This window comes from Mirounga angustirostris, unplaced genomic scaffold (assembly GCF_029215605.1).
Source record: "Mirounga angustirostris isolate CCGP_5_RB_7025 unplaced genomic scaffold, mMirAng1.0.hap1 SCAF_13, whole genome shotgun sequence".
Classification (NCBI taxonomy): domain Eukaryota; kingdom Metazoa; phylum Chordata; class Mammalia; order Carnivora; family Phocidae; genus Mirounga; species Mirounga angustirostris.
Genome location: NW_026991721.1, coordinates 77907917 through 77931470, shown reverse-complemented (window position 1 = coordinate 77931470; position 23554 = coordinate 77907917). Strand labels below are relative to the sequence as shown.

Below are 23554 nucleotides of genomic sequence, written 5' to 3'. Positions count from 1 at the left end.
GGTTAAATTTGGGAGTTGTCAGTATATTGGTACAATCAAATCCAAGTAAGTAGGTGAGATAAATCAAGAGGAGTAGATATAGTGAGAAGATACTCTGGGAAGCACAAACATCTAAATAAAGGTAAGAAAGTGTTCACAGAGTAAAAGAGAAGAGACTGCTGGAAAGATTCAAAGGGAATAAAGATAACACAGTGTTACAGGTGCCAGTGGCTTAACCATTTCCACATGATTAAATAACGTCAAACAAGGAAAAAGGCCTACTAAATTAAAGGAAAATGTTACTTAAGATTGGCATTTGGGATATCACTGAATGGCAACTTCAATAGATGAGTGGGGACCAAAATCGGACTGCAATTGAGGAATTAGAGGCATTGTGTGTAAGTCTATAGCATTCAAATCTCAGTAAGTATTAGAGTTACCTCTGTTATGATTGAAAGAGCAGATTCTAAGGCCCCTTTTCTCCTACCTACCATAAGCAGTTAAAAGTAAATTCATCGGTGTGGCCCTATATAGTTTCCAGTGGGGAGTCTGGCATTTAATCAGCCTTTCTGGATACTCAAGCAGTGACTTGAAGCTTATCCATCCATAGTGAAAGTCAGTGTAACTAATTTTGAACTTTATATACTGATTAATTAACTTTGAATACCTTCCTAATCTATTACTATTTAATTTCTTTTTACTATTTAATTTTTTTTATCTAAACTGAACCAACATAATATGTACAGTAAAGGTAAATCATTAATTTTCATGAATATGTGTTTAAGAAAGGTGGTGTCATAGACTAACTTCTGAGAAGGGTCAGAAACATCTTCATAGACATTATCTTAGGCAGGTATACTCCATACAATCAACTGATAAACATTAAAACGACATTTCTTCTGTTCCCAAATTCTCCTTCCCCCATGTGTCTTCTTCACTGGTTCAATTCATTAGAACTTCCAGAGGCAATGTACCCAAGTCCTGACTTAGCTATTTACAGATGGTTTAAGGTAAGCAAATATTCAGCTAAGTCTCTGAGGTTCAGTTTTCTTGCTCAAAAATGAGAAGAGTATTACCTGCTTCATAAGTTTTCAAATAAGATAATTTAACCGAAAACCTGACACACAATAAGTACTTACAAAATATAAAAATTAACACCCCTCCCCCCCAAAAATTGTTAGGTTAGGAGTTTTTTCTATGTATTTCACTTAAATATAAGGAAAACAGCAATGGGGACCTAAAATAACACTGAAAGAATTATCGGTGTTTAAATATTAGTCTGTTTTCCAGAGAAAATTTTAATAATGTTTGAATGCAATTATAAGCAAGATTTAGCCAGTATTTATTACTTCTAAGGCATAGAATATAGTTGTAATAGATGCTTGAGAATTCTGAAATGTTATATTGCATTAATGTATAATTATAGTACACATAACAGTATCAAAACTTTCAAATATTTTAACAAATGTTTTAAAGCAAACTCTTTTTTTTTTAAAGATTTTATTTATTTATTTGAGAGAGAGAGAATGAGAGACAGCACGAGAGGGAAGAGGGTCAGAGGGAGAAGCAGACCCCCGCTGAGCAGGGAGCCCGATGCGGGACTCGATCCCGGGACTCCAGGATCATGACCTGAGCCGAAGGCAGTTGCTTAACCAACTGAGCCACCCAGGAGCCCCGCAAGCTCTTTTTTATAGCTACAGTTACCCACTTGGTTGTCATTAGTCCACTTGATATTTTACTAAGAATTTAATGGTATCCATGTGGCTTTATTCACAGAAAACCCAGAATATAATAGAAATACTTCATTCTGTTCTCACACTTCTCAACTAGACTCTAAATTCAAGGACTTTTCACATTTAACAATATGAATTCTTCTAATTGTTATAATAAGAGTTTCATTTGTTGTTCACACATAACTCACCTATATTTTGATGTTTTTACAAGTTATTTTAAATTGGATTTATTGGGGTTATCTCAATTTTTGGCTTATATTACTTGAAATTTAGGGAAAAAGAAAGCAGTGAACAATTAAAGACTATCATTCATTGAAATACTATTTCTGGGGGCACCCGGGTGGCTCAGTCGTTAAGCGTCTGCCTTCGGCTCCGGTCATGATCCCAGCGTCCTGGGATCGAGCCCCGCATCAGGCTCCCTGCTCTGCAGGAAGCCTGCTTCTTCCTCTCCCACTCCCCCTGCTTGTGTTCTCTCTCTCTGTCAAATAAATAAATTAAAAAAAAATACTATTTCTGTTACAGTGCTTATTGAGTCAATGTTTTATAAAATATTTTTACAATAGGAAAAAAGTATATAAAATTAGCATGTTCTCAAATTTTACAGGTAGATGAGTATTTGGGGATTAAACATGCTTATTTAGATTTTATCATAAGTTTTCAATTTTGCGTAACAAAGCATTTCATAATTCTAAGAAGGATAAAAAGTAGAAATGGTATATAATAGAAAAGCTGACAACCTGAATTTGGATTGAATTTTCTCACTGTGCCCAAAATGGAAATATTGTACTGGGTTAAAACTTTTAAGAGGCTGCTTACTTTCTTCTCTTATAGGAGAAAAAAACTTATATTTTTCATTATCTCTTTGCATTTATTTAATATCCTTCTGAAACTTTTCTTTAGTATCATAAAAAACAAGCATTAATTATATTTCTAGTAAAATCTCAGACCCTGAAGATTATAAAATTCAGGAAGCTAGTAAAACATAGTGGGCTTTGATGTCATAGTCTTTAGTTCCATATACCACTTTGTTTCATATAATTCTTCAGTGAGTACTCCCTATTTTAGCAAACAATGACTACTTTTTGAGATATCCTGTGCATCCTAGCTTGGGATTACCTTTTATGTTAATTTTCACTAGTGCATTTTTGATACTATGTAGCAGTATACATTTGGCCAACAAGCTCATGACAGTTTGAGGATTTGGATTCTCATGGGAGATTTTTTTTTTATCTTTCTCCATGAGAGTCATTCTAGTTCACTGAGGGCAAAGCCAGTAACAGGCCTGATTTGGTGCATACGTTATTCTAACTTCCCCTCTCAGGCAGACCCAAAGATTTGTGTTTTATCCCAGTATGAACATTTATCCTCAAGCTCCTAGACTTAAGGGTCAATTTCCATAACACAAATAATCCACCTTGCTTCCAAGATTTCCTCAGGATTAGCACTATTCCTCAATTTTAGTTAGGATTTCAGCCCTCTATTTTAGTAATTTGACACCTGGGGATTTCCATTTCTTTCTTGTGAGTTTAGCTATATATTGAAATTTTCTTTATTTTACTCATCATTCTTAAAATTTTGGTAGTAAGAAAGTTTCTAGCTGGGCTTTATTTGTCTATTGTCCTAACTGAAGGTCCAAGTTTCTTGGCTTTATGCCTTGCAGACTTTCAACACAATTGCTGTAACTGATTAGGTGTCACAAAACAGACTATGCTGTCTTTACTCCCCTGACAAATAAGATGATTACTCAAATGATATATTTCCATATCTACAGAGTATGAAAACAGGAGTACGCATATGGGCAACAATGCTCATTTTTCATAACTGTAGTGCCATTAATGAAAAAAGTGTGAGAAAGGGGAATGAAATTGCATACTGGACTCTGAAGTCCTTGAAAACAATTCAATGAGTAATCACATATGATTCATTTCAATATTCTTTAATATAACTACAAGTTATAAAATAACCATTCTTCTCCCTAATAATGTATGTACACATCAGAAGCTCCGGGTCAAAAGACTTGGAGAGAACACAATGGATATGGCATCTGAGTTTGTTCAGTGATCCAATTAAATAAAGCAACTCTCCTAGGGAGCCTATTTTCTTTATCCTTGTCAGCTATAAAAAGGAAAACCTAAAAATCAGAAGCTTCTGTATTTTTATGATATGTTCAGTCTTACAGTTTGTGGTAAAATTTTCCAAATGATGGGCTCTATTTACCAAAATCCCTGATCTTATCCTTTTGTAGTTACCCCTGAATGTGAGGTTTAATGTTATATCTGTCAAAGAACTACAATTATAATTTATTCTTTATTATAAGAATATAGTTTTTCATTTGCTTTTTAAATTGTTTTGTACTTATAGTTTGATATATTTCTGCATTAATTTTTACTGAATGATGCTTGGTAGAATATGTGTCATATGAACTTCAGTATTTACTAATTGCCTTGTAATTACATTTGTTTTCATAATTCCATCATCCACTATGACTCTTCTCCATCCTTTTTTTTCTTGATGAATTAATTGATGTGAAGATACTTGAATAGGGGAACTTTGTAAGTTACTAGCATAAACAATATGACTTTAAAAATTGGCACCTCAATTATTTTGTTTATAAAAAGCTTGCAGCCTTTGGGGTTTTGGAATCATTGATATCATGAAGTAGAGAATTGTCCTATTATCCATTACTACTAAGCATAAAGGGATGCAACCTGGAATTAGTAGGAAACATCTTTTTTACATTGCTGATTTATACCTTCATTGTGATAGAAAGTGTTACTATTAGCCACATGAATTGCCCTTGGCAGGGCAGAGACTAAATCTACTTTTTTCACCATTATATTGTTAGAACCCTGCAGAAGGTGCCTGGCATGTAGTTGCTTGATAAATATTTGATGAATAAATGGTCAGGATAAAAATATCTATATATGTATTTTTATAAGTCTCTAAGTTTTAAGAACAAGAGTGGATTTTTTTTCACATATTAAACTTCATTGGAAACTTTCTAACACTTTTTGTATAGACTTATTTGGCCTTGAGACTACGAGTCAAAGATGGCATTTGAAGTAGGGCTAAATACAGACACTGAGAAATAATGTAGGCTGTTTTAACAGTCTAGAATGTGTTGTCTGTGAACAGAAGACAAAGGGTCATGTTTACAAAGTTACTATGAAGTGTTTTTATGATTTATTCCACCAGGTAAATTAGACAAAAGTTGAAGGGGCATTAAATTTTGACATGGTCCAACTTCTCTCTCAGGTTAAAGCCTCCATGGTGGTCAGTCATTTCTCCTGTGCTTGGACATGTTCACTGACATTTTGTTGAGGAAGCTGACTCAGCAGCTCAAGTTATAAATGGATCATATAAAAAAATTTTATTGGCTGCTAGATTTAGGATGAGGACTGAGATCAAGATAACTGGAGGTGTCAACAATTAAGCAGCGATAAATTATTATATGCAAAACACTACTTAGGATATTGCCAGGGACTGGGAAAGGAACTAACTTGAGACTTTACTATGAATCACACACTTTACTCTGTTTTCCAATCCCATCACCCCACTCACTGTTAGAAGGCAGAATCATGTGAATAAGACCATGGACTTTGCAATCACAAAGATCAGAATTTCAGAGATGCCTGTGTGATCTACTGACTATGCATCTTTGGGCAAGCTATTTAACTTTATTAAAATCTTAGTCTTCTCATCTATAAAATGGACAAAATTATAGGTTAAATGAGATATTTTGAGTAAGGATAGTACTACAGAACTAGATGTAGCCAGTTATTATTATTGCTATAATCATCTTCATTATCACAATTCTGGGGCTCAAGCAGGTAAGGAAAAGTAGAAAATTATGGCTAATTACATGTGAGGAAAAATTCAAAGTTGTCTCAGTCACTCTAAGCCTATATTTTATCATTATATCATATTGCTTAAATTATTATATTCTTTTTTATTATATTCTAATCTTTCTGAACCTCAGTTTCAGTACCCATAAAATGGGATAGTAAGGTTTATATTATATATTGTGCTGAGGATTATGTAACCCACTTAAATGAGAGTGTTCAATATAACTACGCAGTAAGAATAGCTGTTAGGTCAGGATAAATGACCTAGTATAATGCAGGATATGATACAGTGCAGATTCACCTTGAACCTTGTACATTTGGATTTAATTTCTACAAGTGTCAAGAATTGCACCTATAAAACATAGCTAAAGGCAAAGATTCTGAGAATAACAATAGAATAAAGCTGTCTACCTGACACTTGGTTAGTGCCTAGGGAATCAAGGTAGTTTTAAAGATGTTGTCAAGAATATGAGAGAACATTTGTCATGTTTAAAAAATGAAATTGCTTCAATACAAATGTAAGCTGTATGATTACTTTAAATTTCAGTTATCTTAGTTGAACAAAACACAGTATTAACTCTTCTTTTTTCAAAAAAAGTTTTGAAACATGTATTTCCATTTGTTTATTATTTAGAGTCAGAAGCAGCAGAGTTCTGCTTCAAAATTATGTCACCAAGACAAAATAAAATTTTATATGCATATAACTCAAAACACCTTTAGCAAAATAAAAGATAAAGAAAAGAATATTTGTAATAGAAACAGTAGTAAACTGGCATTCTCTCATGATCTGCAACTCGAATGAATCTGAGTAAGTGGATTCCAAGTCATAGAGTTCAAGTGATTACACCACCTGGGTGACAGCAAGCTATTTTTGCTTTCTCTGTGGACTGCTTCACACAGCAGAGGACTTTTTGTCTTTAAATCCCAAGAGCCCTGTGTCTAGATATAAAAGTCATTGCTAACTCTTTTCAAAAGTCAACCTACATTTCTTGCTTTGCTAAGGGGCTTTTAAATTATTTTTATTGAGTTTTAAACTCCATCAGGTCAGGGACCAGCATTTACTCACCAGTGTGCTAGTTCAATTTAGGCTTAGAACTTTGCATTAAAAAGCATTCACTCTAGACTTCCCACAATTCATTGTCAAAGCCCAGAGATCCCAGCTCTTAACAACAGAATATATGTACTCTAGAATTTTTCTAGGGAAGATCACCTTGATGTGCTTATCAAAAGTATGAAGAGTTTACCTTAAAGAAAAGACATGCAAGGAGAATTGCTGGAAGAATGTGTGAGCCATCCATATGGTTATACGAGGCATAACCAAGGTAATTTAAATTTATTCTCATTAAATCAAAACATTAGACCACTTAATAATAATAACAACAACAATAGTGAAGGTCAGTTTTATAGAAACGGAATCTGAGAAGGAGATTCTTTGAATGTGATTTATTGATGAGGTGTTCCCAGGAGAAGGAATTAAGAAAGGCAGGAAACAGTAAGGGGGAAAAAAAAACAGCTAAGCAAGGATGTGGTTCCTGCCAGAGATCAGTTATGGACTAATCCCACTTGTGACTCCGGAACACAAATTTAACTGCAGAATTGGTGAGTTTGGCAGTGGAAGGTAAAGAGAGTCAGCCTTTTGTATCTTGTTCCCCTGCATCAGTTGGATATTGGCTGCTAGCTGTGGTAGGTGAAGTGTCATGAGGGCGGGGAGCACAATTCCTTAGATAAAGGGAAATTCTCTGGGGAAGGGGCAGCTGCTGGATAGGCACATTAACCAGGTAAAGGAGATCTGGGTGTGGCACCAATAGCATCCAGTAAACTTGTATAGCACTTAGTATGTACCAGACAGTGTGCTTTATGTATATTAATTTTTTTTTTAAGATTTTATTTATTTATTCATGAGAGACAGAGAGAGAGAGAGAGAAAGAGGCAGAGGGAGAAGCAGGCTCCCAAGGAGCAGGGAGCCCGATGTGGGACTTGATCCCAGGACCCTGGGATCATGACCTGAGCCGAAGGCAGACGCTTAACCATCTGAGCCACCCAGGCTCCCTATGTATATTAATTTATGTAATCCTTACAAGAATAGGTATCTCAATTTTATGATGAGGAAACTAAGATACAGAAATCAAAACGACCAAGAATTCTTATTGAGCATAAATTTTTATTTGAAAAAAAAAAAAAAAAAACCTAAGTAATAAGGGTTTCAAGTACTTATTAGGTTGAGTTATATATGATATGGGGTCTAATTTTGCCAATTAAAACCTTGATGCTTCATAGTAACTAATCAGAGCAGTGTCTAAATTCCATTCACCAGACAAAAGCAGGTTTCTGGATATTCTTATTAACTATTGAGTCACAACCTAATTAAACTGTCAAAAAGCCACATGAGTCTTAACTATGTAAAATGGTAAGGATGTGTCTTGCTGGCACAGAAACCTGCTATAAAATAGCAGCAGAGTGTGCCTAAAATGCAGATGTCCATGGGAGTAAAAGAAATATTATGTATGATTACAAACATGGATACTTACTCCTTATCTCCTCTAACGTTAGGACTTACAGAATTTTCCAAATATTTAACTGCCCAAAAGTTCCATACATTATAATTTTTATATTAACCAGTATTTTCTAGAATTAAAAAGAGTCCACAAGATGGCAGTGCTTGATGAGTAGAAAGCATTAATCTTGGGTAATATTCCAAAGGGAGAAAAATGGAAACCTTGATTAAAAAAAAAAAAAAGTTTTCTGATTTTTCTGTTATTCAGTAAAATATTCTACCCAAAAGGTATTTGTCATTTGTATACAATTAAAATAATTAAATTTTAATTTAGTTCTATGTATTGAAAGAAAAAGGAAACTAATAAGGTAAGTATTCAAAACACTCAATATTTTTTATTGATGGTGAATTTTTAAGATATCTTTACCTCTTTTAATTTAATGCTATGCAAGTTTTATGGTGCAAATTTGAAGACTTATTGCAGGATAAATATTAACAGAAACAAATATGAGTTTTATGATTTATCCTCCTTCTAGTAGGTAAATCACAGAGGACAAACCCTCTAGAGTTGTGATTTCCCTAAATTTTGCATGTTAAATGGGGAATTTTGGTTGTTTTTAAGTTACATTTATCACATAGGTGCAGTAGAGAATCTCAGGTCAGATAAACTATTATAATAAGATTCTCTCCCACTCAACTTCTTACGCTCAATGTAATTTTTCATAAACGCTCTTTGTGCTTTTACGGCTTAACTAATGCTCATTAATCCTTCATGCAAATCTTCAATGAAGGTAATTTATTTGTCACATTCTCATGCACCGTATAGAAATAGTGGATATTGTCTATTTATCAAAAGGCACTGAAATGGTTTATTTTCTGCTCTGGAGGTTTGTCCCTATGGCTCACCTGTTTCAGAAAAAAAATCCTAATCATAAAATACATATTTATCTCTGTTGAGATATAATTACTGTAATAAATCTTCAAACTTCTATTTGTATGAATTCATGTAGCAGGAAACTTTTGGCTAGACATTTTTTAGTTGATTGTTTGAAAAAATAGAAATGTTGGTATGATTTATACTAATAATATAAATGGTACAAGAACTATTTGAAATGTATGCTCTTTCTAATTCTATAAGGGATTTCTGCAAAAGTCAGGTGGTTTCTGAGTTTTGTAATTATATTTACCTATATTTACATTTATAATTATCTTAACTTCCAAGTAGTCAATCTCTTCAAATTATCATCAAAATCTATTTATGAACTAGATGTTATGATAAGGTCCAGTTTGAATAATAGGGGTTTTTGAACAATTAAAGAACACATTTTAAAATAGGAATATGCCTTTTAAAAATTAACATCCTTAAAATAATTAATTGTGATCATTATTGTGAGCCTAATATTCATGTTAGATACAAACGTTAGATATTCATGCATGTATATACTTTGGACATAAAAGATTAGAATGGGAAAAATATATTGGTTATCCCTGACTTAATTACTTTTCCATATTTCCCCTTATCTGTTCTACTTATTTGCCGAGAAGTTTTCAGTTTTCTAAACTGGCTTTTCTTTGGTTAGTGCCCTATTGCCTTAAAGTTTAATAATCTTAATTCCTGGACACAGAAGGGATTTACTTCTTAAAAACCCAACTTGTTCAGACTTATTTGTTTAATATGGATTACTTAGATATTTTCCACAAGTATGGGCTTTATTATTGTTTTTTTCCTTCTAAACCTGTTTCTAGTTTAGTGATTAATTAATAATTCTAGTGATAGACTTAGTGATATTTTCCAAAATCCTAAGACTAGTAGGAACTATAATAGCTGAAATAAAAATACTATAATTTCGACAACCGGCTGACCCCATAGAGGAAGATCCTGTGGCTGGAGATTGTTGGCAGCCACAATTGCCTGGTCGGGGAACCGAGCCAAAATATCACCATCAGAATGTAGGGTAAAGACCAAATTAAAATCTTTCCCTGATGCATGGCACAGACCATCATGAAGTTTCAGTTAAAAGGAGCACAGACAGGTCGAAACCTCCTGAAGAAAAAAAATCTGGTGCCTTAGCTCTTCGATTTCAACAGATCCTAAAGAAGATAATAGGGACTAAAATGTTGATGGGTGAAGTGATGAGAGAAGCTGCCTTTTCTCTTGCTGAGGCCAAATTCACAGCAGGGGACTTCAACACCACAGTTATCCAAAATGTAAATAAAGCCCTAGTGAAGATTCTAGCTAAGAAAGATAATGTAGCAGGTGTTACTTTGCCAGTGTTTGAATATTACCATGAAGGAACTGACAGTTGTAAACTGACTAGTTTAGCCAGAGGTAGGAAACAATTGGCTGAATTAAAGAGGAATTATGTCAAAGCAGTGGAATTACTGGTGGAACTAGCTTCCCTTCAGACTTCCTTTGTTACTTTGGATGAAGCTATTAAGATAACCAACAACTGTGTAAATGACATTGAATATGCCATCATTCCCAGAATTGAACATAGTCTTGCTTATATCATCAGAGAGCTGGATGAGAGAGCGAGAAGAATTCTATAGGTTAAAAAAAAAAAACACAGAAGGAAAAGATTCTCGAGGAAAATTTGGAGAAAGACTCGGAGCAATGGAGGGCAGCTGGAGAGGTGATGGATCCTGTTAATCTTTTGTCTGAAGAGAAGGATGAGTATCTTCTGTTTGAATAATTTTTCCTGTTCTGGTTTTTTCACAAGCCCTAACATGGCACCATTTTATTCACAATGTGTAGGCTTGGTACGTGTAGCTATTTATTTTTTGGCCTAAGAATTTCATTGGTGGTAAAATTTCCCTGGGTGTTGGTCATGGGAATACCTTTGCAAAATCATAATTCAGCAACCATTTATCAACATGAGATTTGTAGACACTTCCCAGGAACTTGCAGAATTTATTCTGCAGAAGTGATACCCTACTCCATTTTCATCTGTTACAAGTGATCTGCTTACCAAGCATATTAAGAAATTCTTCTTAAGAAACAGCAGTGGCCTCAGGCCAACTGTCCCTGTAGCACCCTTTGTTCCTACCTGCTCAAACACCTTGGCACTGTCATCTAAGATTGCTGCACCATCCTTGTGTTGCGGTGGTACTTCTCTTAAACTTTATGAAGCCTTCACTGTTTTTTCTTGAATGACAGGTCTTTGTTTTGTCTATCATGGGAGTTCTGCCAATTTTAATGTGACTACGGTATAAACAGTAAAATGACTTAAAGATGAAAAAAAAAAAAAAAACCCTGTAATTTCCTTGCAACCCAAGACAGTTAAAAAATACAGTTTTAGAAATAGAAAACTATATGTCTATAGGGATTACTGCAAATTCCAAGAATACAAACCAGTTGTTTGGTGGAAACTGCTGATTTAGGAAGTTACTGTTAAAGGTAAAAATAAGAGTCTGATTTATAAGGATCACCTGAAGAAACTTGTGGCTGCACACAAATTGCTTAAATGGAACTCAAGAAATATCTTCAATAAAATACTAGTGAACCAAATCCAACAATACATTAAAAAAATAATTCACCATGATCAATTGGGACTTATTCCTGGGTTGCAAGAGTGGTTCAATATTCACAAATCCATCAATGTGATACACCACATTAATCAAGAAAGGACAAGAACCATATGATCCTCTCAATAGATGCAGAAAAAGCATTTGATAAAGTACAACATCCATCCATGATAAAAATCTTCAACAAAGTAGGTTTGGAGGGAACGTTTCTCAATACAATGAAGGCCATTTATGAAAAACCCACAGCTAATATCATGCTCAATGGGGAAAAACTGAGAGCTGTGGTCGGGAACAAGACAGGAATGTCTACTCTCACTGTTACTTAGCATAGTACTGGAAGTCCTAGCCACACTATTCAGACAACAAAAATATATAAAAGGCATACAAATCAGCAAGGAAGAAGTCAGACTTTCACTATTTGACATGATACTTTATGTAGAAAACCCCAAAGACTCCACCAAAAAACTGCTAGAACTAATACAAATTCAGTAAAGTCACAGAATATAAACTCAATGTACAGAAATCTGTTGCGTTTCTGTACACGAATCATGAAGCAGCAAAAAGAGAAATCAAAGAATCACTTCCAGAACAATTGCACCAAAAGCCATAAGATACTTAGGAATAAACCTAACCAAAGAGGTGAAAGATCTGTACTCTGAAAACTATAAAACACTGATTTAAAAAATTGAAGAGAACACAAAGAAATGGAAGGTCATGATTGGAAGAACAAATATTGTTAAAATGTGTATGCATCCAAAGGAGTCTACACATTTAAAGCAATCCCTATCAAAATACCAACAGCATTTTTCACACAGGTAGAACAATTCTAAAATTTGTACAGAACCACAAAAGATCCTGAATAGCCAAAGCAATTTTGACAAAGAAAAGCAAAGCTGGAGGTATCACAGTTCCAGACTTCAAGATATATTACAAAGCTGTGGTGATCAAAACATTATGGCACTGGCACAAAAATAGACACATAGATCAATAGAACAGAATAGAAAACAGAGAAATGGACCAACAACTCTATGGTAAATTAATTTTTGACAAAGCAGGAAAGAATATGCAATGGGAAAAAGACAGTCTCTTCAACAAATGGTGCTGGGAAAACTGGAAAGAAACATGCAGAAGGATGAAGCTGGACCACTTTCTTACACCATGCACAAAAATAAATTCTAAATGAATTAAAGACCTAAATGTGATACAGGAAATCATTAAAATTCTAGAGAAGACCACAGGCAGTAATTTCTCTGGCATTGGCTATAGCAACATTTTTCTAGATAGCTCTCCAGAGGCAAGGGAAACAACAGCAAGAATTTCATCAAGATAAAAAGCTTCTGCACAGTGAAGGAAACAATCAACAAAACTAAAAGACATGCTGTGAAATGGGAGAAGATATCTGCAAATGACATATCTGATAAAAGGTTAGTACCCAAAATATATAAAGAACTTAAAAATTTCAACACCCAAAAAAACCCCAAATAATCCAACTAAAAAATGGGCAGAAGACATGAATAGACATTTTTCCAAAGACATACAGCTGGCTAAAAGACACAGGAAAAGATGCTCAACACCACTCATCATCAGGGAAAAGCAAAGCAAAACTGCGATGAGATATCACCTCACACCTGTCAGAATGGCTAGAATCAAAAACACAAGAAACAACAGGTGCTGGTGAGGATGTGGAGAAATGGGAACTGTCTTGCACTCTTGGTGGGAATGCAAACTGGTGCAGCCAGTGTGAAAAACAATGTTGAGGTTTCTCAAGAAGTTAAAAATAGAACTACCGGGGCACCTGTGTGGCTCAGTCATTAAGTGTCTGCCTTTGTCTAGGGTCACGGTCCCAGGGTCCTGGGATCCAGCCCCACATCGGGCTCTCTGCTCAGCAGGAAGCCTGCTTCTCCCTCTCCCACTCCCCCTGTTTGTGTTCTCTCTCTCGCTGTGTCTCTCTCTGTCAAATAAATAAAATCTTTAAAAAAATAAAATAAAATAAATAAAAATAGAACTACCCTATGATCCAGCAATTGCACTACTATGTATTTGCCCAAAGAATAGGAAACCACTAATTCAAAGGAATGCATGTACTGCATGTTTATAGCAGAATTACCTACAATAGCCAGATTATGGAAACAGCCCATGTGGCATCCATTGACTGATGAATGGATAAAGTAAAAGTGATGTATATATATATGTATATACACACACATACACAATGGAATATAACTCAGCCATTAAAAAGAATGAAATCTTGTCATTTGCAATAACATGGATGGAGCTAGAGGGTATAATGCTAAGTGAAATAAGTCAGTCAGAGAAAAACAAATATCATCTGATTTCATTCATATGTGGAATTTAAGAAGCAAAACAAATGAGCAAGGGGAAAACAGAAACAAATCAAGAAACAGACTTTAAACTACAGAGAACAAAGTGATGGTTATGGGGGGATGGGTAAAATAGGTGATGGGAATTAAGGAGTGCACTTGCTCTGATGAGCACTGGGTGTTGTATGGAAGTGTTGAATTACTATATTGTATGCCTGAAACTAATATTACACTGTATGTTAACTGGAATTTAAATAAAAAACTTAAAAAAAGAAATACCAGGATACATCATAGTAGAAAATGGGCAGAGAAGGAAGATAATTTTTTTTTAATTCTTGTACTCATTCCTTATTTTTAGTGGAAGGAAAAGCTTAAAATGTCAGTGGTACTAATACTGATCATAATAGAATGAAATGAGACGTGTTAGTAAGTATCCAGCTTCCTATTTCAACTAGGACCTCTGTGCAAGAATTAAGCCACATGAGACTCAATTCAGTGAGCACATGAAAGGTAATGTGGCACCATAGAAAAGTCATGGACTTCATACCAATGCAAAAATGTGTTTGAATGTTTTCACCACTACCTAAGCAGCTGTGTGGTCTTCACTAATTACCTGACTTCTTCAGTTCTGTTCATTTGCTATAAAATAATTATAATACCTAGCTTAGAAAATTTTGGGAGAAATTTCATAAAAAGTGCTAACATGGATGCCTGGGTGGCTCAGATGGTTAAGCCCTCGGCTCAGGTCATGATCCCAGGGTCCTGGATCAAGTCCCGCATCGGGCTCCCTGCTAGGTGGGGAGCCTGCTTCTCCCTCTGCCTCTGCCTCTCTCTCTCTCTGACTCTCATGAATAAATAAATAAAACATTTAAAAAAAAAGTGCTAACATAATTTTAGGAACATAGGAAGTGTTCATAAGTGGTTATTTTTACATAAAATGCTAGTATGTATATATATATTACATATATATATATTTGTGTGTGTATAACTTTATGTTCACCCTCTTTGCAGACTCAATCTAGCAGTCACTCTAAAAATCTCATAAAACATTAATCTTACTTAAAAATATATTTATGCAAAAATGGGGTTTGACTTTGCATGCCAGTGATATACCCATATACTATTCTTGTTCCAATTTATCATGCAACATATAGATTATGTACAATTAAAATATCTATGCATTTTATACTCTATGTTTTTCTGTAATATTCCCATCTCACATCAAACTGGAGTTTAAGAGTAGTTTTACTCTATTTATGTCATATGCCTACTAATAGATTTTAAGTGTCTCTCTCGTATGAGACTTTTTCGTGAGATTTCAAATCTATTAGTCTGTTCCACTCTTATACCTCAACCCATCTGTTTCTTAACCATCCAATATTATCTCCAACTCTTCACAATAATCAAAGCTTCATCTTAGGGTGATTCTTAAATCGATATGTCTCATGTTATTTTCCTGGACTAGAATTTATTCTCAACTTCCTTCTACCCAGTTATATCCTAGACACAGCCAAATGCTGGTGTCATTTTCTTGAAGAAGACTTCAGGAGTCATTTTAATTTACAATTAACTCTCCTTTTCTGAAATTCTATAGACGTATCATTGTGTCCTAATTTACTTGGAACAGTGAAATTGGCATCATTTTCCCCAACAAGATTATTAAGTGTCCCCCATTTCACTTGCAGAAATGTTCCAATTTGGTTATTAAATAAGTTATATGGTCTCCCTACTCTTTAATTATCATCCACAAAACACATTCCTCTTGTATCGGTACTATTTCTCTCATTGTTTTCTGTTCTATTGTGTATATATCATCTTCCCTGCCAGATTATATATTCATCTAGAGTGGGGCTGTGTCATATGCTTACTGTGCAAATAATGGTATCTATTTAAGAAGTTAAATTATTTAAATTAATTTATATTTAGAAACTTTAAGACATATGTCATATTTCTATTAAATATTGTTGGGGATATCTTGAATTGCCCCAAAGTGTTATCACATATCATTGGTCTAGTCATCTAAAATAGTTTCCAACTCACTACAGTGCCCAGCAATCAGTTTAGAAATCTCTTTCTGATGATGAATACAGTGTTTTGTTATTTCATCATTAGTGATATCAGATGTTTTCTTATATTATTTCTTTAACCTTTGGGAATAGAGTTTTATAAATTTTATAAGGCCCTACATGAGTTTGTCCCTGCTATCTCTTTAACCTTAGCACCATTTTTCCTTTCTTCAATCCATCTTAGCCACACTGGCCTTCATGTCAATTTTCAACTTAAGACATGAGCATTATTTTTTACTTTAGTTTGAAACATTCTTCTCCCAGATACTTGTGTGCTCACTACTTCTTTCACTTCTCTGCCTAAATGACTCCCTTTGGGCAGTTATCCCTGACTAGATTACCTAAACAACCTCTATAAAATAATTTATCTCTTTCTTTGTGTGTGTGGGTGTGTGTCTCTCTCTGTCTCTCCATTTCCATCTCTATATCTTATTGGTTGTCTCTGCACTACAGTGTGAGTTTTCTTAAGGCAGGAACCTTACCTACTTTGTTCGCCACCATATCTTTCAGTATTGTGAAAAGTGACTGGCACACAATTAACTAATTGTTGAGTGAATAGAGAATGAATGCAATAGTGAAAATGTTTCCTACTATGTGTTATAACATAAATCTTTTGGAAATTAAGATATTTGGTATAATTTTGACCTTTATGAAGTAATAAATAAAATAATTCAAGTGATTTATGAGGAAGTTTTTTCAGAAGGCTTGGGGATATATGCATTTTATTATAGATAGATAGATGATAGATAGATAGATGATAGAAGATAGACAATGTGATAAGAACATGAAACGAGCAAAAATCAATATTCTTTTTTTTTAAATTTTTTTTTTTTTTTTTTTTTTTGACAGAGAGAGACACAGCGAAAGAGGGAACACAAGCAGGGGGAGAGGGAGAGGGAGAAGCAGACTCCCAGCTGAGCAGGGAGCCCGATGCGGGGCTGGATCCCAGGACCCTGGGATCATGACCTGAGCCGAAGGCAGACACTTAACGACTGAGCCACCCAGGTGCTCCGCAAAAATCAATATTCTAGTCAGTTGGCTGGATTCTATAGGGCCAATTCATTTGGTATAAAGTAAATAGAATTTATAGAAGTAACAATATAAATATTAGTTGTTTTCACAAATGTTGGAAGTGTGAAAGGAAATGAAAGAAACAATTTAAATGATGAATTAGGAGAAACTATAAGCACAGTTCTATTTCTTTTGTTTATTTTACTGGAGACTATTGATTCAAAGTTTGTGGTGAACGCTTGCTAATGAAAACCATGTCATCCTTTTTTTTTTTTTTTTTTTTTAATTAGTTCTTTTGCTGTCAGACCACCATTTTGGGATTTTGCCTCTTTATACAGTTTTTGCCTTATTACTTTTATCTTAGCCTGACCTTTTATTTTAATTACAAAGAAATGCTGTCAAAATGAATGCTTAATCTACCTGGGAAAAAGAGCACATACTTTCCAGTGGTGGATCTTTACTATAGAATGGCAACAACACATTGATTTTATTAACTCTCTAATGAAGTCCTCAGATAAGATTAACACAATTAAAATTTTTTTTTAACATTTTATTTATTTGCGAGAGAGAGAATGAGAGACAGAGAGCATGAGAGGGAGGAGGGTCAGAGGGAGAAGCGGACTCCCTGCTGAGCAGGGAGCCTGATGTGGGACTCGATCCCGGGACTCCAGGATCATGACCTGAGCCGAAGGCAGTCACTTAACCAACCTAGCCACCCAGGCGCCCAAGATTAACACAATTTTAAAACACAGCATGATAGCTGTGCTTTACGCATGGGCAAGCACTCTCCTACACCAATATTTCCACCAGTGATTGCATCAGGAGAAAAAATGAAAATGTGTATGTGGAAGGTGACCAAGGAGATCTTAATAGTGCTGGCATTGTTGTGATACTATGCCTAAATAAATACCTTATGATTAGATAGTGTAGCAGTATCTTTATGAGAACACTAGGGTGCTGGCCTATATGAGGCCATTCCAATTTTAATAACTTTGAAATACCATACTCTTCTTTGTTCATCTCCTATAACTTTCCTTTCCAATTTTTCTTTTATCAAATAGTAGTTTTTTAATTTATTCAGTGTCTTTATTTCTGAGAGTACTCTCCAGTAATACTAATAATTTGAGGATCTAAAAACTAAACTGTACAAATTGTATAAACTTCCTGCTTAAATAGAATATTATTTTAATGCAGTAAGCTTCCTATGATCTAGATCAAGGTTTCTGAATTTCAACACTACTGACATTTATGACCAGATAATTGTGGAAGACAGTATTGCACACTGTAGGATGTTTACCAGCATCCCTGGCCTCTACCCTCTACCTACTACATGCCAATAGCATTTTGTAACCCTTTCCTGCCCCTATACCAGTTATAACAATCAAAAATATCTTTAGATATCAAAAACCCTCTGGGAGTGAAAATCCTTCCTGTTTGAGAACTGATCTAGATTAATTTAGAAGTGATATATCCTGGTTAACCAACTTTGAGTTATTTGGTACTTACTGTATTTCTTTCTATTTCATTTCATAAATAATTAGATAGATAGTAGATAGATAGTAGATAGATAGTAGATAGATATAGATAGATGATAGATAATAGATAGGTGATAGATAAATAGATTATAGATAGGTGAAAACTAGCTGCTTTAATTTCAGTTTTTATTTTATTTTTAAAGACAGAGTACTATACCTCCTTCATGATTTTAGTTCTACAACATACATATGTAGACTAGGTATTCAGTAAGTTTTGCTGGATTGAATTAGAATTAGGGCCCATTCATATTCACAGCACAGAACTATAAGCAACATTATTTACTTTTGATTTAGTGAATCAAATACATCTGAATATTTTGATAATGTTTCAGGCCATTTTCCAAATTAGCTGTCAAAATAAAAAATATGTCAAATACTGGGTTGAATATATATCAACACAAAGGCACAACACGGACACCATCAGATTGTCAATTTCTCTTCATATAAAAGTGTATAAGGGTGTAGAAGAAATTTCAGTTACATAAGTTTTACAGTTGTTTGATTCTGCATAATTATTTTACCTTGGAAACATACAGACCTGTAAGTTATGTGTGAAATCTAAAACAATCCATTTAATTTACATCCTTTACTCAATCATTTAAAGTCCCCCAATTTTTAAATAATGAAGTATGTATTTCCTAAGTTTATTTAATTGTATTAAAAATTAAGTCCACTTAATCAAAACTCTTCAGAGTATAGGGATAGAGGGTACATACCTCAATATCATAAAAGCCATCTATGAAAAACCTACAGCAAATATTATTCTCAATGGGGAAAAACTGAGAGCTTTCCCCCTAGGGTCAGGAACGTGGCAGGGATGTCTACTATCACCACTGCTATTCAACATAGTATTGGAAGTCTTAGCCACAGCAATCAGACAACAAAAAGAAATCAAAGGCATCCAAATTGGCAAAGAAGAAGTCAAACTCTCACTCTTTGCAGATGATATGATACTTTATGTGGAAAACCCAAAACACTCCACCCCAAAACTGCTAGAACTCATACAGGAATTCAGTAAAGTGGCAGGATATAAAATCAATGCACAGAAGTCAGTGACATTCCTATACACCAACAACAAGACAGAAGAAAGAGAAATTAAGGAGTCCATCCCATTTACAATTGCACCCAAAACCATAAGATACCTAGGGATAAATCTAACCAAAGACACAAAGGATCTGTACTCAGAAAACTATAAAATACTCATGAAAGAAATTGAGGCAGACACAAAGAAATGGAAAAACGTTCCATGCTCATGGATTGGAAGAACAAATATTGTGAAGATGTCAATGCTACCTAGAGCAATCTACACATTCAATGCAATCCCCATCAAAATACCATCCACTTTTTTCAAAGAAATGGAACAAATCATCCTAAAATTTGTATGGAACCAGAAAAGACCCCGCATAGCCAGAGGAATATTGAAAAAGAAAAGCAAAGCCGGCGGCATCACAATTCCGGACTTCCAGCTCTATTACAAAGCTGTCATCATCAAGACAGCATGGTACTGGCACAAAAACAGACACCTAGATCAATGGAACAGAATAGAGAGCCCAGAAATGGACCCTCAACTCTATGGTCAACTCATCTTTGACAAAGCAGGAAAGAATGTCCAACGGAACAAAGACAGTCTCTTCAACAAATGGTGTTGGGAAAATTGGATAGCCACATGCAGAAGAATGAAACTGGACCATTTCCTTACACCACACACAAAAATACTCTCCAAATTGTTGAAAGACCTAAATGTGAGACAGGAGTCCATCAAAATCCTAAAGGAGAACACAGGCAGCAACCTCTTTGACCTCAGCCAAAGCAACTTCTTCCTAGAAACATCGCCAAAGGCAAGGGAAGCAAGGGCAAAAATGAACTATTGGGACTTCATCAAGATAAAAAGCTTTTGCAAAGCAAAGGAAACAGTCAACAAAACCAAAAGACAACCGACAGAATGGGAGAAGATATTTGCAAATGACATATTAGATAAAGGGCTAGTATCCAAAATGTATAAAGAACTCATCAAACTCAACACCCAAAGAACAAAGAATCCAATCAAGAAATGGGCAGAAGACATGAACAGACATTTTTCCAAAGAAGACATCCAAATGGCCAACAGACACATGAAAAAGTGCTCAATATTGCTCGGCATCAGGGAAATCCAAATCAAAACCTCAATGAGATACCACCTCACACCAGTCAGAATGGCTAAAATTAACAAGTCAGGAAATGACAGATGTTGGCGGGGATGCGTAGAAAGGGGAACCGTCCTACACTGTTGGTGGGAATGCAAGCTGGTGCAGCCACTCTGGAAAACTGTATGGAGGTTCCTCAAAAAGTTGAAAATAGAGCTACCATATGATCCAGCAATTGCACTACTGGGTATTTACCCCAAAGATACAAAAGTAGGGATCCGAAGGGGTACGTGCACCCCGATGTTTATAGCAGCAATGTCCACAATAGCCAAACTGTGGAAAGAGCCAAGATGTCCATCGACAGATGAATGGATAAAGAAGAGGTGGTATATATATACAATGGAATATTATGCAGCCATCAAAAGGAATGAGATCTTGCCATTTGCAACGACGTGGATGGAACTGGAGAGTATTATGTTGAGTGAAATAAGTCAAAAAGAGAAAGACATGTATCATATGATCTCACTGATATGAGGAATTCTTAATCGCAGGAAACAAACTGAGTATTGTTGGAGTGGGGGGTGGGGTGGGAGGGATGGGGTGACTGGGTGATAGACACTGGGGAGAGTATGTGCTCTGGTAAGCGCTGTGAATTGTGCAAGACTGTTGAATCTCAGATCTGTACCTCTGAAACAAATAATGCAATATATGTTAAGAAAAAAGAAGAAGAAGAAGAAGAAGAAGAAGAAGAAGAAGAGGAAGAAGAAGAAGAAGAAGAAGGTAGCGGGGGGGAAGAATGAAGCGGGGGAAATCGGAGGGGTAGACGAACCATGAGAGACGATGGACTCTGAAAAACAAACAGGGTTCAGAGGGGAGGGGGGTGGGAGGATGGGTTAGCCTGGTGGTGGGTATTGAGGAGGGCACATTCTGCATGGAGCACTGGGTGTTGTGCACAAACAATGAATCATGGAACACTTCATCTAAAACTAATGATGTAATGTATGGGGATTAACATAAGAATAAAAAAAAAATTAAGTCCATATAAGTTAATTCAAAATAATGAGAATGAAATGCAAATTTATTGTAGACACAGTAGGAGGAAACAATTTTAATAAATGTTAAAGTACATGAGATCTGAGCTAAATAGAGGATAAAGAAATTGGTTTCTTATATTATGAAGAAATTGGTTTCTTAAATTAGAGAAATTTCCAGATTATTAAATCATTGTTTTAAGTCATTTTATTAGCATGACTTACAAGATTCAATATTTTTTACAGATTTTGAGACCATAGAAGTTATTGTAGAAACACTGTATGGTTGATAAATCAGTCATAAGAGATTGTCTACTCTGGGAACAGCTACACAAACGTTAGCGTTTACCAAAAGTAATAAACCCTAAGAACTCATAATCTAGAATGAATCAAATCATGTATATATTAATTCAGATACAAGGCAAATAATTTCTTTCAGTTGGAATTCTAGTTTTTAGTTTTTTAAACCTTGCCTTCAGCACTTACTCTCTGTGTAACTTTAAACAAGGTACCTCAGTCTTTGTTGCCGTTTGAAAATAGAGATATGGGGCGCCTGGGTGGCTCAGATGGTTAAGCGTCTGCCTTCGGCTCAGGTCATGATCCCAGGGTCCTGGGATCGAGTCCCGCATCGGGCTCCCTGCTCCTTGGGAGCCTGCTTCTCCCTCTGCCTCTCTCTCTCTCTCTGTCTCTCATGAATAAATAAATAAAATCTTTAAAAAAAAAAAAAAAAAGAAAGAAAATAGAGATATGTTTTCCTTCATATTATATAAAGATTAAATAGAAGTGACTTAAGTGAGGTACATGACCTGATACTTGATGCCTAAAAAACATTAACTAAATGAAATTATGTGAAATTATGTTATTAATTTAGAATATTTTTAGCTAAAGAAAATTTTTGAGACAGGACCAATCTATATATGAGTATATAAATTTCAAAGTATCCCAACTCAATTGGCATTGAATTAATTGGCAATTGAATTAATTGAATTGGCATTGAATTAATAACCATTTTCTTTCATCTGACTTGACTTAAAATAATTCAGGGCTACTACTACCTTTTTTCACTTCCCATCATATGCCTTTATTCCCAAAGAAGATACAAAATCTGATTGTTCCAAAGAATGAAATTTTCTTTTACATGTCACGTAGTGTTTTAGTACCTGTAAATATAGTAAACACTCACTATGTGCCAGGTATTTTGCTAAACATTCTCTATTATTTGTAATAATATTAGTGGTCATTTCAATTTTATAGAATTAAAAGTAAGGATCGATACAATTAAGTAGATTTTTTTCTGTACAAGACGGAGAGAAAGGGACACGAGTATACTTACAACCAGAATCTCAGGGAATAATTACAACTATGAACCCTGCCCTGATACAGGGTGCCACTTGGCCTATGTGACTGCAGATAGGGCAACTCTTAAGTATTAGCACAGAAACTGTGTATCAGCACAAATCACACTGCCTTCTCCATAAAACCATTCAAAATCTGAGTTCTTTATTTCTTTTGTTGGATCTCATTCTTAGAAAAAAGAGACAATATTTATTTTAAAAACTTTAGAACCCACTTGCATGATACAAACATTATCCCAAAACAGAAGGCAGGGTGCTACATTTTTAACAATAGGTTTTTGGAAATTTTCATTCTCTTTATTAAACACAAGGGAAGATACAAAATATAATGATGTGTATTTTCTTTTTTAAAGATTTTATGTATTTATTTGACAGAGACACAGCGAGAGAGGGAACACAAACAGGGGGAGCGGGGGAGGAAGAAGCAGACTTCCCCGGGGAGCAGGGAGCCTGACGTGGGGCTCCAACCCAGGACCCTGGGACCATGACCTGAGCCCAAGGCAGACGCTTAACAACTGAGCCACCCAGGCGCCCCA

General features: G+C 35.1%; 1 protein-coding gene and 1 pseudogene across 12 annotated transcripts in view; one reads left to right on the top strand and one right to left on the bottom strand.

The window, feature by feature from the left end:
• Window positions 1-23554, bottom strand: part of CNTN5 (contactin 5) — a 1392146-nt gene that overhangs the window by 417297 nt on the left and 951295 nt on the right. The gene's annotated exons all lie outside the window — the stretch shown is intronic.
• LOC123857636 (V-type proton ATPase subunit D-like) lies at window positions 10000-10744 on the top strand (annotated as a pseudogene).